This window comes from Podarcis pityusensis, assembly GCF_964106645.2.
Source record: "Podarcis pityusensis genome assembly, chromosome: 6".
Taxonomy (NCBI): Eukaryota; Metazoa; Chordata; class Lepidosauria; order Squamata; family Lacertidae; genus Podarcis; species Podarcis pityusensis.
The window spans coordinates 38,049,248-38,067,090 of NC_138030.1; the positions used below are offsets into that span (position 1 = coordinate 38,049,248).

At 41.8% G+C, this 17,843-nt stretch overlaps 1 long non-coding RNA gene across 2 annotated transcripts in view; it reads left to right on the forward strand.

The window, feature by feature from the left end:
* Positions 1-6,393: 6,393 nt before the first annotated feature.
* The window catches only part of LOC308479357, a 91,246-nt gene continuing 79,796 nt past the window's right edge, over positions 6,394-17,843 (forward strand). For both annotated transcript variants that reach the window (XR_013987639.1, XR_013987640.1), the window contains exons 1-2: positions 6,394-6,567; positions 8,581-8,661. This is a non-coding gene — a long non-coding RNA (uncharacterized lncRNA). The remainder of the gene's footprint in view (positions 6,568-8,580; positions 8,662-17,843) is intronic.

Consider the following 17,843-nt stretch of genomic DNA (forward strand, 5'->3'; position numbering starts at 1 on the left):
CAATGAAGGCTTCCCACCCAATAAAAAAAAACCTATCCGCTTCAGGGGCCTGATTTGTGCCAGGACCATGACAAGGGAAAAAGTTTAAACTTTCCTTTCCCATCCCCTGTGATCCAATATTGGTCAACAACACACACAGCAGTTGATATAGATAGAGGGGACATACACACACAAGAGAGAGAGAGTCAAAGTTTCCCCCTACTATCCAGTTGTCTCCTTACTGTCTCCCACACTGTCAAATTGCATTATTACCTATGACGCTGAAGCAAAGGACAATATGAAGCCTTTAACCAGAACAAGTGCTGCTGCCACTTTTGTCCTCCCAGTCTATTGGCTTCATTATATGCTGGCTGAAGAAGCATAGGCACCACCGGTCCCACCCATCACCCCCCAACTCCACCTCTGATCCAGGTGTATTTACTTCCAACTGGAGAAGGGGTGTAGCAGCACAACAAGTCCACTTGTTACTAGTCCTTGACACATGGTACTATCAGTCATAAAGAACCTTTGATAAGATAATGTATATGTGATGCATAATGACCATGAAGTCAATACAAGCTTAGGGAAGAAGAACAATAATACTGAAGAATAGTTGCCAATGTCCCTTGCTCATTTTGAAAAAGCCACTATAGCATACTGCCCTCTCTTAAAAGCAGAATAACAAATGAAAAGGCTCCTAACTACATTGAGTGTGATGGACTCCCAACTGTTCAGGTATAGGGGTGGATGGGTGTTTTAATGGTTCTTTTCCCATTACTCACTGACAAGGACACCATGCCATCTGAGCAAGGGCTGAGGAGAAGACATGTGCTTTATACTTGAACTGAAGAAAGACTTCCATTCCAATGCTGTTAACATGCAGGCCCTGTCCTGTTTTGACTGATAGCTCCACACAAGAGCAGCTGCTTTTGACTTTATGTACAGTAGACAATGGATGAAATGCCGCCTGCAGTGTTCAGCTGCTACACTTGAACAAAGAATAAGCCATAGTTGCCCCTGAAATAATGGCAATTGGTAAAGCACAATGGGTCTAGGTAGGCACTACAAAGTGAGAAGGCTCTTGTTTTTATGGTGTTTTATGTTCACTGTCATGTTATATCGTATGAAGTGGTGGTGTATTTTTAAAATAAGACTTTAATTTCTAAAACGATTTCACTCCAGACAACCAAGACAATTTACATCCAACACCAATGTACTATACCTTTTTACATATCCAGTTCTATTTTTTCCTGCCCTTCCTCCTGAAGCAAGGAAGGAATAAAACATATCCAATAAAACAAACTAATAAAATACTAATTCAAGGTGCTAAAAACTGGCATTTACAGTCTGGGCAAATAGATAAGCACCTCCTAGTTAGAACTTGCTTCATCTCCAGTGAGGTCATTCTGTAATATAGGTGCCACCACAAGTGAAGACTCTTTTCTATACCATCATAAGGCAAACCTCTGTAGGCTGTGTATTGTGGTTAACAGAGGCTCCTCTGCATATCTTAGTGCCCTGGCAGAGTTGTACGGGGAAAAGGCATTATCTTACATATCTTGGTCCCCTTTTCTTTATGGCTTTATAAACAAACAAAATAACCTTAAGATTGGCTTGGTAGTACATTGGCAGCCAGTGCAGTTTTTTTTAGCATAGTTGTTATGTGTGTTGTAGGAAGCCCCAGTAAGCAACTGAGTCATATCATTCTGCACAAGCTGCAGCTTCCGGACCTACTTTAAAGTCAGTCTCACAAAGAGCACATTGCAATGGTACATGCAGTGTTTTGATTTTTTTTCAGGGGGTACTCAAGGGTACACAGTACTGGCACCTCTTTTTGTTGTTGTTGTTAAAAAGTGTGGCACTTACTGTAACAACTTCATGGGGAGTACCAGCACCTAGGGTGGAGGGAGTAGTGGGTACATGTTACCAGTGTATGGATCACAGTGGCCAACCTACCCCGGAATGGTCATTACTGGAGCACCATCCAGAAATGGCCAACAGTGGCCAACCTACCCCGGAATGGTCATTACTGGAGCACCATCCAGAAATGGTAAGTGGGAACATAGACAACCATTTTTACCCATCAGCCCAGAGTCAGGGACATGGAATATGAAGCTTCCCCCACTGAAAAGCAACCAAGGTGAAGCCACCTCCCACAATGCCTCTGCTGTAAAGGTGAATGAGGCAGTAACCAAGACAGAAAGACTCTGTTTGCATTGCACAGGAGCTAGTGAATGCAGTGCCTATGTGGGCGCAGGGTGATGACATCATGAGGATATGAAGAGCATTGCTAGGCATTTAATAGCCATATGCAGACACAGTGCTGACAAATTGCTGCCAGTTGGGTTGCCAGCATATGCCTCTCTCCACTAAGGGCATGCTATCCCTCTCCCTTGGACAGCACTCAGTGGTGGTAACTGAAGACTACTGCCCACTCCATGGCTCAGCATCCTTACTCTAAAGTTAAAGACAAAACATTTCACTAGGTTGACAGTCCAGCAGCAATACTTGCACAAGGTCATATAGTGAATCCCAAACGCTTGCCTCCCAAGTTCACTAGACCTTTAAAGCTTGCATCACTTCTTAGCTTACATCTCTTTACATTCAGGACATGCAGACACTCTCATTCTTCCCTGAGTTTTCATCTTTTAAAATGAAGCCTTCTTCAGCCACTGTTATGCAGCAATGGACTGTAATAAGCTCAGGCAGTGGGAGAGGCAGAGCTCCCACACTATCCAAAGGATACTAGAAGGCCAATTGCTTAGGAATGAGAAAATGAATTAGTTCCAAAGTAGTTGGGAGAAATTTGCTGGTGGACTTTAATTGGGGTTAAGGTTGGCACACAGGTCAACTGAATGGTCAAATGTTGTCAATCGACTGGCTTATTGAACACCTATTATTTGACTACAGTGAAATATTGTTGAATATCCCACAAAGCCACAGTGCTGACTAGGTGGCCTGCTACCTAATTCATCACACCTGACTTTTCAAAATGACATAATAAATAAATAAATAAATACGTAGGCTGAACTTAGTGTTCCAGGATAAACGCCAAAGCGGGGGACTTGTCTAATGAATCATTCACATGTATAGAAACACTTGCCAAATATTGCTAAAAGATATAATAAAAACTCATTATAATTCTTAAAAAGTTACTTCCAATGTTGTACAATAAGTTAGCTAATTTGTTGCTGTAATTAACGTAAATATCAAACACGATGATTAAATTGTCTTTTTAATTGTCCTGCTTTGAATCCTGCCACCCCCGCCATGCACCTGCTGTTTATCAAAATGTAAGGAGAACACTGGCTCACCACAGAATCATCTATTTTTGGCTGAATGTGAGGATATCAACAAATGGAGGAGTGAACAGGAACCTGAGAGTGATCCATTGTCCTGTGTGGAACCTTTGTGTGAACAAGCTGTACACTTAGGTTTCCCCCCTAAGTTCTGTTTCCTGCATATTTTTTTTCAGGGTAGAGAACACATGTACAGTGCCAATGCATTTACAGCTTACATACAGCTTGTATACAAGTAGACCATAAACAGAACAGCAATACATGCTTAAGAGATCAGGGCTTGAAGAGCTGGCCCTACCATTAGACAGAATGATGCACCTGCCTGACACAGCTGATACTGAGTGTCATGAAATGGCTACAAATTACTAAACCATTTAGGCTGCAGTCCTGGGATATAATCTAACTCAGTGTTCTCCAAAAAAATATGTAATAGATTGCACTGTTAACATTTTTCCTGCCATGAAGTGGGGAGCGCATCAGGCAGCAAAATGTTTTGGACTTTGTCAGAGGTAGAGACAGCAGGCTCAGTTCTGTGTGCATCACCACCACCACCCTATGTCTAGTTGACCAGTGTATATGCCCTCAAAGTTTAATACGATACCTACCGTTCCAAACAATGTTGTGGCTGCCTCGTTTTAGGGACTAGCTTTAATTAGGAGAATTTACTGTGAAGTTACTGGGTGGTAGCAAGCTAAGTCAACTCAGATCCTTTGTAGACCCTTTAAGTATGACTAATATTGGATATCACCCACAGTATTGTTAAGGCATTATGTGTATGGCAGGGTAATTAAAGTTTAAAAGCACATAATTGTTAAAATATAAGATATAATTTGAGGGAGGGGGACATCCATGTATTCTATTTTCAAAAGAGTAGTTGTAAGCATCCGCTTGTTTTATTAAATTCTGTAGCTATCACAATTATTCCTCTGTGGGCTGACAGCTGGGCAACTTGAAGTTTCAGCTTGATTTGAAATGGCTGAGACATAGATTCCAAGGCAAAATAACCCCAGCTGCGTAATGGACATGCTGACAGAGCCTTTAACTAGGATGTTGTTCTCCACCTTAGCAAGCAGCAATTGTAATTATAGGTCAGGAAGGAGAGCTGTATTTCATATGATTAGAACCTGTTTGCATTTCTCCTGGCTAGAAAACAGAAAGAGAGAGAGAGGGAGAGAGAGAGAGGAAGTGCAGGGCATATGGGAGTTTAAACGTCTATTCTATGCCGGGGGGGGGGGTTCAATGCTGTGAGAAAACAATCTTGCGAGAATGACGTTTTGCCGTTTTTGGAAATGTATATGAGGTGTGTTTGTGTGTGGATACCAGAAAAGTGGTGGCGGTGACTTGCAGCACTAGCAGTACACTTAGAAAAATCACAGATATTTATTAAAGTTTTCAGGCACAAGAGTGGGGGAGGGGCAGGCAAACCTGCATTCTCTTCAGAGCAACCCTCGGGATGGGGTGTGGGGGTTACATGCTTGTGCTGTTTCGGGTCAGAATATTGGATTGGAATATGATAGGGAAATGAAGTAGTTGCAGGAATAGCACAGGCTCCATTTTAACTTTTACTGTTATTGATTCAAGCTTGAATTATGCAAAAAACCCCAAAACCATCCTGCTTTAAAACTGTGTTGTTTTAAACAAACACATGTTTAAAGGAAGAGGTAAGCATACTTCTCCACAAAAATTCAATATAGATCTCCACAGCTGCCCACTAAACACCACAAGATAAATAAGGAATTGGATTGTGCCACTTAGGCCTTTGTTTATTTTTCAAACAATAATGCACAAAAGAACTCTAAATGTGGGCCCCTTGAGGTCTTGGACCCATAGGCCTTACTTTCTGAGGTAAACATTATTCTTGAGTGTATTAAGGTACATGGCAAAATATTACACAAGCAACAAATAGGATGAAAACAGCCATTGTGTGCCAGCATTTGCTTGCATTCTGGTCAAAGGAGTACCACAACACGAACCTTTATTCCTGCTCTAAGCAACAGTCAAAAGTTAACAGCCATTTCTGAATTAGATGTCTCTTCAGGTTGAGAGGAATTGCTTCCTGCAGCAGAAATATGAGTATTACTTCTAAGCACAGTGGTGCCCCGCAAGACGAATGCCTCGCAAAACGAAAAACTCGCTAGACGAAAGGGTTTTGCGTTTTTTGAGCTGCTTCGCAAGACGAATTTCCCTATGGGCTTGCTTCGCAAGACGAAAAACGAAAACGTCTTGCAAGTTTGTTTCCTTTTTCTTAACACCGTTAATACAGTTGCGACTTGACTTCGAGGAGCAACTCATAGAACGCGGTGTGGTAGCCTTTTTTGAGGTTTTTGAAGACTTTGGTGATTTTTGAAGCTTTTCCAAAACTTCTTTTGCAGCCATTTGGTAAGTTAAACTTTTAAAACTTTTTTGGGGGGTTTTGGATTTTGGGTTGGGGTGTTTGGAATTCAAGGACTTGGTGTTGGGGAGGGGTTTGCAAGAATCTGGGAGCTTGTGTGTGTTTTTTCTGCATTTTTATGATTTTCTGTGACCATTGGGCCACTCTGCTATTTTTTTAAAAAAAATTCTGGATTTGAATTTCTGTGTGGTGGGTGGCTGGGGGAACAGTTGAGGAGGGGTTTGCAAGAATCTGGAAGCTTGTGTGGTTTTTTCCCTGCATTTTTATGATTTTCTGTGACCATTGGGCCACTCTGCTGTTTTTTAAAAAAGATTCTGGATTTGAATTTCTGTGTGGTGGGTGGCTGGGGGAACAGGAGGGGGTTCTTCAGCAAGAAGCAAAGAGTGGAAGAGGAACCTTCTTCGAGTTGTCCCCCAGAGTCTTAGAAAATGTACTGTACACTTTGTTGATTTTTAAATGTTTTTCTGTCATGTTTAGAAACTTAATTTACTGTTCCTTCAATTTTTGAAATGCTCTTTACAGTATGTGTGACTTTAAAGAGCACTTAATAAACTCTTGTTGTACCAAATTTGGCTTTGTTTGGACTTTTTTTGACGATAGGAACGCATTAATTGAATTTCAATGCATTCCTATGGGATTTCGTGCTTCGCAAGACGAAAAATTCGCTAGACAAAAAAACTCGCGGAACGAATTAATTTCATCTTGCAAGGCACCACTGCACTTGGGTTGTGCAGTACTTTATAAAGCCACATCTTCTTCCTTATATGGTTTGACTCACAACAGGCTCATCTTAGTTACTCCACAGAAAATTGGAAGAGGCATTGGTGGCCATACACATCTGAACAAGGGACTGAGTTCGTTCTTATTTTATTCCACCTTTCCTCCAACAAGCTCAAGGTGATTTAATGTATGGTATATGGCATTTAATTTACTTCCTGTTGTAGTAGAGAGAATTTTGCTACCCACCCTGTACCCCTCAGGTATGGCACAGTTCCCACTAGCTTAAACAAATAATTAAGAAACGTGAATAAGAACCTGACAGGACTAGCCAGACTGTTAGGCCAAGTAAGGTGGTCACCTCAGGCAGCCAACGTTGTAGCGCTTTTTTGGCAAAATCGCAAATTGCCATTTTTGAGCTATTTTTATGGGCTGCCATAAACAAACACACCCAGGCCACTAAGCCAGCCTGCTGACATCTGCTGAATATACATGTGGGCAGAAGGCCCACTAGTGGTATCCCTGCTTGCAGAAAGCCCAGGATTCCTTGGATCCCAGACTGTGCTCACACCTGAGGCTGGCCTGCATTGGGCTCAATCTGCCTGCCCCCCCCCCATCCATCATGAACGTCTGGGCTGCCAATGTGGTGGGTCTGGCACACCCTTGAGTGCCAGCAGCAGTACTCTGTTAGGATTGCTCTTGCTGGAGATGCCTGTCTATTCTGGTGTGAGTAAACTGTAGATGAACGCAGATCATCATAGCTTATCAAAGAACACCCCCTCGGTCCATGGTGGTGCTTGTTTTAAAAAAGCAACAACCACCAATTCTGTTCTTTATGAATAGGAAAAAAAGAAAGGGAAACATTTGTTTTTATTTGCCTCAAAAAATAGGAGGAGGTAAGAGGCGCAAAAGAGAAAACTATGGATGAAAAAAGGAATCTTGCGCAGTTACGTGAGATACACTAGCAAGTAGCTTTATATGTCTTTATATTGTTATTTCTAATATTAGTTTGCTGTTTCTCCATGAAAGCTGATTTATTTGAAATGTTATTACTTGAGAAACACCCTAATCTTTTTGTAATAATTCATATACTGGAGATTACAGTTTTGGAAGGCAGCCCAGCTCTGGCTCCAATCCTATTTATGGATTAAAGGATTTGAACAGCCTTGCAAGCTAGATCTCCAATAGCAAGGATAATGTAAACCTGGTTCCATATAAAATGCTTTTCCTCTGCAATCGTAACCCCATTAAAGGCAGATTGTTGGAGAGCGCTGGACAAGAGGCCTTTTTCATTACAGCAGAAAAGGGATATCTTCAGCCCGCAAAGAGCAGGATTTTTCAGAGCCCTTATTAGGATCCCTCTCAGCCTTCTTTTGTGGTTAGCCATGGACCTGGAAGGCCATCAAGAGAACTAATTACAGAAGCTTTGTGGCAAATTCTGAAAAATCTTTTGTGTGTCTTACCCCCAGGAAAAACAAAACAAAATGCCAATTGTTCCTTTGGGGAATCCCTAACAAGGAAAAATACCTTCCCAAACTGCATTTATTTTGAGCACTTGCCAGGAGATTGCAAAGGTGCAATATACTTTTGAAGATTTAGATTCTTCTAGTTAACTTCTACACCAGGATTGTTTTCTGCTAAGATCAGTTCAAGATGCTGGTTTTATAATATGAAACCAGGTCAGTGGTAGAACATCTGCTTTGCATTCAGAAGGTCCGAGGCTCAATCCTTGGCATCTGCAAGCCGGGCTGGGAAAAATTTCCTATCTGGAACTTTGGAAATCCCCTGCCAGTCAGTGCAGACATACTGAGCTATATTGACCAGTAGTCTGACTCAGTATAAGGCAGCTTCCTATGTTCATATGAATCCGTGTTTCTGACACCAAGTGCAACTTTTGAAAGCCAGTGTGCTGTACTGGTTAGAGTGCTGGAGAAGGACTGGGGAAACCAGGGTTCAAATCCTCATTCATCCATGAAGTACACTGAGTAACCTTGAGCCAGTCACTATTTCTCAGCATAACTTACTTCACAGGACTGTTGTGAGGCAGAAATGGGGGAGAGGTGTTCATATCACCTTGAACTTCTTGGAGAAAAAGGGGGGTATAAATGCAACAAATGTAATGGTAAAAGCTTTGGCCCTGCATATGTTGGAGCCCATCTCCTTGACTCTTTTGCTGTCTTCCATTATAATTAGGCCAAGAAAATCTTCATAATGATGATTTCATCTTCGTGTCAAGCCTGCATAATGAGATTACACAGGAAGGTCCTGTTGCAGGTAATTGAGGGATTCTCTTTCTCTGAATACTCACCAAGTGCAATTGTTTCCTGGAAAATCTGTATTTTCTTGTTTGGGTTGAAGCTGGTGGTGGGAAACAATAAGATATATTCATGTTGTTGCCACCTAGTAGCCAAAGGGCAGATTTGTTTATTCTGAAAAGTTTAAGACAGAGCATACTTCAGGGCTCAAGCTGTTTTCTGAGATGGATGCCAGGCTGAGTCGTGTGTGAACAGAGGACAAAATAAAACCAAGTTGTCATACTGTTACAGTTATCAAATTGCTGGTATAGCCTCCATATGTTATACGAGTGCCGCTCAAAGGGGGCACTGTGCCTTTTACATTTCAAGAATGCAGTAGGTAGAAGCAAAAAGACAGTAGGTACAATATTCTCTGGCACTGTGATACAGTGATAGAGAATGCTGCATCTGTAAAATTTCTGCCTGCTGTGAAGGCACAGAGTTTCTGCCAGGAAAAAAGATGCTAGGATGACCGAGACTGATGCTATACATTTCAAAACATTTGACCATCTGTTGATGACATCCAGTTTGGTTTCTTGTTATGATAGAATAGTGTGCCTGTGTGGGTGCAATCATGTGAGCGATAAGCATGCATGTGTTCTCAAACACAAATGTTCCTTTGTCCCCCTATCCTGAGTGGCTACATGCACAAGGATTAATGTTTCCATCTAATAAATTAATGTTGGTGATTGTTCTTAGAAATCTCTTCAGCTAATAAACAAAATCATTGGCAGTAGGTGAGTGCATGGAGAGGGGGAAGGAATTAAGAACTGCAGCATCTGCTTTTGGTCCTGAACTTCATGTATTAATATGCAAGCTCCATACAGACAATCAGATGACTGTGCAGGCATCAAGACCCTGGGAGAACAGAGACAATCCCCATCCCTCACCATTCACGAGCTCACTAACTATCCCAGTGTTGTGCTACACCTGTTAAACACATGTATAGTGGGAGGAGGGAGCAAGACCATGCCAACTGGCCCTGCTTCTGATATCACATTCCCTGCTGGACACTAGCACTGTGATATCTCTGTTTCAGAGAACATATGTAAAGAACCTATGTGCATATAGGTGCACATGTCACACTTCTTTTTATAATATTCCATAAAATGTGTGGATGTTGGAGGGCAGGACCAGCAAGTGTGGTCTCATTTTCTCCTCTGTGCAGCATAAAGATATGGAGGGGGCACCAACTGAATAGGATTGAAAGGCAACAGCAACTCTTGCAAATTTTTGGCCCATAAAATGTGTCCAGGATTAGAAGGGTCTAAGGTGCATATGCTCCTCGCAACAAATACAAGGCTGTGGGATAGACTTTGACAGAGGGAATGCTTTATTCAGGCAAAACTAGAAAAGAAATTACAGAAAGTCAAGAATAATTATGGGTCCTCCAGCAGCCAAGAAATGTTGGCATATTTTATTAAGCTCCCATATGGTGTAAAAATCTGTCTGTAAATAGAAGGTTGTGGGTTACTGTTTAAATAAAGAGGAGGGATGCTAAGACACCAGTTAAAGTTTTAAATTTCAGCTTTGTAATTTCAGCTTCTGCAAGTAGGCTACAGCCTTTCAATCTATACCTCTGTAGAGAGGATATGACAGGGCCCCTGTTATTTGAATTGTGATCATTCAAACGTTATGATGGAAAGAATCACTGACTAGGTTCCAAAACACCATGTATTTTGCATGCAGAAGCTTTTCCACTCTCTGCTGCAGTGGCAGATCCTGCACTTTTTCCAACCAAGCCCCTGAAAGGTTGGGGCACCATGGGGCAAAAGTCGCTTTCACTGGACAGCACAAATAAGCTACCACCATTACTCAGTATCTGCACTGAAACACTTTGGATTCCACCCGTCTTTGCTACCTATGTAATTCTGATCAGGCTGTCATGATGATGAGTTCATAGACTGATTTAAAGTATCCTGAATGGGTCACTCAGTGAAGAATATACTGCCCAGAGGCTTGTGGTTGGAGCCCGTCTCTTGATTGGAGCCTATCCTCCCATGCTGTTTTTAAAAGATATATTATACAGAAGAACATATAAGATATACAGTGATAAATGAGTTTGCCTCCATTGCCAGAACTGGACATAGACTACCACTTTGTGCCAAATGGGCTCTGGCGAATGTGAGAGAGCTTGCTCTGCTGTTAATACATCACCATGACTTACAAGCAGAAAATTCTTCATTTTATTCCTCCTTTGTATTTCAAATGCACCCAAACACTACGGCAGACAAAATGATTCTGTTAATGCTCCCTAAATGCGTCTGTAATCATTCATGCCGTCTTTTGATGCAGCCATGTTCTGGCTGACAGCCCAAATGTTTAATGGAGTCTCAGATGGAGCTTTGATGGGCATTTGCATGACTTAGGATGTTTCTGAATGTAAACAGAACCAGCATGGTATCCCTACTTGCACATGCACATGACCCCAGGAAAGAAATCCTAATTTCATTTCTTCTCTGAGTAAGGGGGCTCTTAAACTTAGGCAGGGGGTGGGCTCTTAAACTTAGCCAGATGGATTCTGTTTCCAAGCATTTTTTTCTGTCTGTCTAACCAGGGGGAAGGTGGGTGGAAGCAACCTTTCCAAGACTTAGTGAACACTTACACACACAGCAGGGAGTTCTCTAATCACCGCGCTGTGCAATACAGCAAAAGGCAATTGATCTAGCTTGCAATTAGATGCTTTTCAAAATATCTTGTATGCTTATTAGAATGACGATGAAGGACAAAAAGGGTGAAAGATATTCCTGTGCAAAAGACAAAACTGATGCTCTATTGATCTTTCCAGTTCACCATGCAAAACTTCATTCTGGATGTTCCTTGTTCATGCCAGCGAGTCAAACAAATGTTGTGTTTGTTGAGTTTGGAAGAACATGGGTTCCATTTACCTCAGCAATGCATAGTCCCCCAATGAGTGCTGAGAAAGAAAATTCATTCCCATCCTGTCTCCAAAATCAGATTTATTTTAATATGTTTTGAATATTTAGATCCTACCCTTCAGCAGGATTCTCAGTGTATCTGATTATTAGTGTCCAGTTTGAAATACAAAATGCAGCATGCCAATAATACAACATAGAAAATACAAGATAAAAATATAGCCGGTAAAAATGCAGCTGCTGCCTAAAACCCCACTTTGCAGTTAAAAATGATTTAAGCTGAACAAACAAATAAATGAAGAGGCCTGGGCAAATCTGGAGCAGCTTTTGGGGTGGTGCAGGGCACACATTGAGCGGAGGAGAAGGGGGGGGGTTCTGTTGCACCAGGGAAAGTTGTTCTACATAACATCATGGAAGAATGGATGGGATGTCACAAGGGGAGTTCAATGTAATGTCTATAGAAAAATGTGTAAAAAAATGAAAATTCAATAAATCAAATAATTAAGAAAGGGGGGAGTTGTTCTAGTTGTGCAATTATTTAGTTATTGCCCCTTAAATTTGGCTGAGTAGCATACTGGCAGCCAGTGCAGGTCTTTCAGCAGAAGTGTTATATGCAATCTATGGCCCATGCCAGGCAACAATCGCGCTGCTGCATTCTGCACTAGCTGCCCATTGACCAAGATGCTGACTATATATAACAAACTATTATGGAATAAAGGGATACAGTGTATAGCAAGCAGAGAAGAGCCTTCTGTATAAGAATGAAGAGGGCACAAGTGCAGCAGTCCTGTGTGTGAGAGGAGGGATGTAATAATGGCACAAATGTGCCCACTTTTATCTGTGAAATGTTGAAGGGATATGTAACCTGAGAGAATCACACTATATTTTCACTGGCTTCTTTTTGTCCCCAAATTAAAATTCCTCTATTTAATTAAGCTGCAACAGAATTACACACGACATGTGGTTCTGCGGCTCTTTCCCCATCCCCACTGGCTCTGGGAGGCTGAAACCTTTAGCAGAGGACTGGATAGGGGATCTCCAGAAAGGGAGAAAGTGTGCTGCATAATCCACTTCAGGAAATGGCTATAGCTCAGTGGTATAGCACATGCTTTGAATTATTTTATTTTATTTTACTTATTTTACTTATTTAGTATATTTATGAGATGCCTCATAAAATCAATTCTCTAAGCATTCTACAAATAAAAGGAGAACAAAAACAATAAAACCACAATAAACCTAAGAGAATGTCATCAAAAAACCCAATAAACAAATGTAAAACTAAAACAGCTACCAAATACATAAATATTAAATTCACCAATGGATACCATAGGGACTTAAAAGGCCTGGTAAAACATAAAAGTCTTAACCTGATATACCAAAGACAGCAATGTGGGCACCATACAGGCCTCCCGAAAAAGAACATTTCATAACCAGGGGGCTGCCACTGAAAAGGCCCTTTTCCCTCATGAATCCAAACTGGCCATGTTAGACTTGGTATAAGAAGGTTGCCTGTATTCCTCTACCCTTTCCTTGCCAGCCACTTAAAACTCATCCACTCAAAATCATACCTCAGCTAATTTCCTATCCATGGGCAAGAGATGAAAATATGTATTATTAATCATTTCCCATGTATGAAGAAAAGCTGCTGCAAGGTGGTGTGATGTTGAGTGGACCTTGTCCGGTAAGAATAGTATTAAGTAGCTTTTCTGCCAGCCCTACCTCACCCACTCTGTCTCTCCACCTCTTCTTCCTTCTAGCCCACTACCACATGACTAGCCTCTCCTTTGTCCCTAATTGGAGACAATTTTTTGGAATTAAATAATTCCCATCTTCAAAAACAGCATTATATGTTCCGTATCAATGGTAATCTTATTGCGTATATTCTGTTTCCGATATCTATGACCACAGAATCATCTGTAATGGATTCAGAAATAGATCAGAATACCAAATTTGTATTAATGTTAATGGGCTATTTTTCAAATTAGTTTTATATCATACAAACCCTATTATTGTGGTGCCTGTTCACCCGTTCTTGCCCGGCACTACATAGCTGTAACAATGAAACATGATGCCTTGGACAAAGCTCATACAAAGGGAGGCTTTCAATTGAGAAACGTTTGATCTGTGTATGCCATTCTTGCAACAACCCCCCACTAAACTCTAAAATGAATACATTTGGTGGAATCATTTGCTTGAATTTGCAGGGAACCTGAGGGTCAAACTGGCTTCCTCCATGTATAAAGCAAGATGGGTGTGTGTGTGAAAAAGGCTTCACAAGTGAGCCTTCCTAGAATTATTGTTCCATGTTCTGTTGCTTCAAGTATTTTGCTGCCGAGCTTGGCTTCCTTTTGGTATCTCAGCTGGGTTAAGAACAATAGGTGATAGGCAGCTAACCTGTCCTGTTTCCCAAGGATTTCCACTTATGCAATGGGACTTCCTCCCTCTCCTCCACCCCACTGTGCCTTCCCAGCATCCTCCCCAAATCTGCTCCAGTGCACTGAGGGAACCCCAGAACAGGTTTAAGGAGTCCTGTTGTGCAAGCAGAAATCCTTCCATTGATATGAGGATTACATAATAATACTTTGGATACAGCCCTGGGTGCCTGGGGCAATGAAGCAAAAGTAGGAGTGGTCTCTCCTTTTGCCTGTGGGCCAATTTTCATGTTAAAATAAAGCCCTCTCCTTGCTTTATATGTCAACACAGAAGGTACATGAGCAATAAACATGGCTGTATAGCCACATTGACTTTGGTCCTGAAATAATAACCATTGATAGTGGTAAACTATATCACTGGTTCCTCAAAAGCCACCTAATGCCTCATTAGGACTAAATGAACTGTGTATTGCAGCCTCAAGTGGCTAATTGAGCCCTTTAAATGTCAAGAAAGGAAAATACCATCTTATAAAGATCTATCCAATCTTTTTGCTTATGTGGCTTAAAATAATGCATGGCAAAACCAAAGCAGATACCATTGCAAACTGTCCTGCACAAGTTGCTCTCCTCTAAACTCAATTCACACATTCAGAAGCTTTCCCCCTTGTGCTTTATGGGGCAGTGGTACCTCGGGATGCGAACGGGATCCGTTCTGGAGCCCCGTTCGCATCCTGAACGCAACGTAAGCCGTGATGGCGCGTCTGCGCGTGTCGCGTTTTGCCGCTTCCACGCATGCACGTGACATCATTTTGAGCGTCTGCGCATGTGCGAGCAGTGAAACCCGGAAGTAACACGCTCCATTACTTCTGGGTTGCCGCAGAGTGCAACTCGAATGCGCCCAACCCAAAGCACATTCAACCCGAGGTATGGCTGTATTTAATCTAGGATAGGGGTCTCTAGCATGGCAACAATCATTACCTCCTATGGTGCTTGTGAAAGGTCTCATTAAATATCCCCTTAAAAATCTACAATGACCATCTTCTGGTATTCCTGTCTGCATAGGGGAGGAGCCAGGGGTGACTCTATTGTGAGACAAAATGAGGTAATTGCCTTGGGTGGTGGGGATGGCATATTTGCATGCCCAGACACCCTCCCCCCACTTCCTTGCAGCACCAGCCCAAGCAGTTATCCAAGTGCCAGCTATCCAAATGGTATATGACTCCCTTGAGCCTTCTACTCTCTGCCACTGCCATAGCCTCTGTTTTCTCACCTCCCATCCCTTGTTTGTTGCTTTGCTGATGAGTGCTGGCCACATCTTGAACTCTAGCTCTTGCTCTGAGGATAGGCTGAAGGTATTCCAGAGGAAGGCATTCTGGGCAAAGTGGCCTACGAGATTGCCTGCCCTACCATATCTAAAAATTCTCTTTTGAATTTAGTTAAATATTTAAAGCTACTAAAGTAACTTTAAACTTAGGATTGGGTTGCAAAGCGTATTTAAAAGCATCATGGATCACATTTAATGGAAAACTGCAGGGAACTGCTAGATCCAAAAGTTGTGACCTTCAATCATTGTTGCCTAAGTGTACTTAAACTGTTCTGGGACCTTGTGGTGGGTAAGAAACAGCATCATCATCATATTGTGTATTCTTTAAAGAAAATTCAATGGTTATATATTTTGTAAGTATAGTGGATAGGCCTGTGGTAATTTCGCTAGTGGAGGTGTGGAATCAGTCCACTTTCAGCAGCTTATTTTGCCTGGTTTTTTAAAGTACAAAACAAAACAGAAAGTTGGTATGTTCTGTCTCTTGAATAAGTGCGGAGAGTAGTGTTCTACAGAGATTCTGTCTTGGCAGATTGGAAATCATAAAGCCATTCTTTGCAGTGTCTACAGAGGAATCACAGGCCGATCTTGATAAATAAAATGTGACATTCATAACACACCAAAAGAAAAGAAAGATAAAGGATAAGAGCCTTAACATCATTGCTTTAAAAAGCATGGTGATAAATAAGGGATATTATAATTCAGAGTCACTTGTTGGGGAGGGGGATATAATATTGTCTGAGAAGAAAGATAGATCATCCAAGTTGTTTGCCTGACAGTAAAATAATGGCTATTGGATGAGATGTTCAGTAGCATAGCAGAAAATCAGTGTTAAAAAAGAAGACAACATCCAGATAGGCACAGTACTGTACAGTTAGTATCCTGTTTGTGTATTGAAAAGAAGTGGGTGCACAAAGAAGGAGGAGATAAATGGGCAGAATGAGACGCTGAGCCTGGGTACAAATGTGTTTTTCCCTTCACCTCCAAGATAGGCATGTAGTGTAGAAGGTTATGGGTTGTGGTATGTCTGTGTAAAGTTTTTTTAAAAATACATTTATGTATACATATCACATGTGTTAATTCCTCTTTAAAAAAATGATTTTTTTACAAGCAGTTGTAAATCTGATGTAGACCTGGTTTGTGTGTGTTCATTCCTTGGTTCCAAATGATGACATGGACACTAACCAATAGGTGTCACCAACAGCCATACACTCCATTGTTGAGTTATGCCACTCTTCAGCTCCCATTTGAGAAGATGGATTGGATCTCCCCAGGTTCAGCCTGAAGAATAACAGAAACCAGCAAAACTGGTTTTAGCAGAAACCGTCATGCAATGTGGGGCGGGGGGGAACTATTCTGTTGAGGATAACGAGGGCACTGGCACACAGATTTCTACATTATTTAGAATCATAGAACCATAGAGCTGGAGGGACCTTGCAGGTCACATATCCAACCCCACTGCTCAGTGCAGGGTCTGCATTTCAAGTTGCAACCACAGCATCCCTGACAGGTGGACATAAATCCTAGGGAAAATGTAATGAAGTGGCAAGACTGCATAGGAGATAATGGCAATTCCCCCCCAACCCCCCAATACTACAAAACATTATTTCATCTCCCCAGATTTCATATCGAAGGAGCAGTCCATGGCAGGATTTATCGGTCCAACGACATGTGTACGGTTTGATGACAGTATCAAACAACACTTGCCTTACTCTTCTATAGAGGAAAAATGCTTATATTTGACATCTACTTGTAATGGCTTGCAGTTTGCACTCATTTCAGAGACTGGAGAGCTGGGTGGGTGTGAAGGTCAGAAGGTGGTGCTACAAGAACAGAGGAGTCCATCTGGCAGTGAGAGTGGGACAATGTGATGTGTGAAGCTGCTCAATGATTTGATTGGCAGGCAGGGCTGTGGCTCCACCTGGTCCGGCTGTCTAGCAGCAAAGCCATCCCAGGAATGCCATTGCCTCTTCCATTCTGAGCACTGGGAGTCACGGAAATTTCTCTCTGTAAAGCTTCTGTGAAACTGCTAATGGCTGCAGACAAAGCCAGCTTCTGACGACTTGGACTTCACTTACCAGTTGGTCCCTTTCATTATCAAACAAAAACCCGCTCAACCATCAAAGTTATGCCAGCTGGGCAGTAGGGATTGTGGGGGAAGGGGGGGAGAGAAAGCTTCTTCCAACAAACTCTAAACAAATCCCTTTATTGGGGTGGGGGTGGGATTCTCAGCTGCCCACACAGTTGGCCCAACAAAAAATCAGTTTCTCACCAGCCTGAGGATAGCTATTGCATGTGTTGGTAATACCTCTTTATAGTAAAAGGAAGAAAGCTGAAACTACTACAGTAGTTATTTGGTCTAGGATAGTCAATATTTCAGCATGCTGCCATTAGCAGTTTTGCAATCATTTTAGCACACATCCAAACAGCAGAAACAGGGTTGTTACTATTAAAAAAAACCTATATTAAATATATGCCTTTTGCCCTTTATATGTTCTTAGGTTTTCCAGTCCTATCTAGTCCTACAGTGGCCAACCACATGCCCATAGGAAGCCCATAAACAGGATATGAAGGTGACCAAGGACTTCCTTTA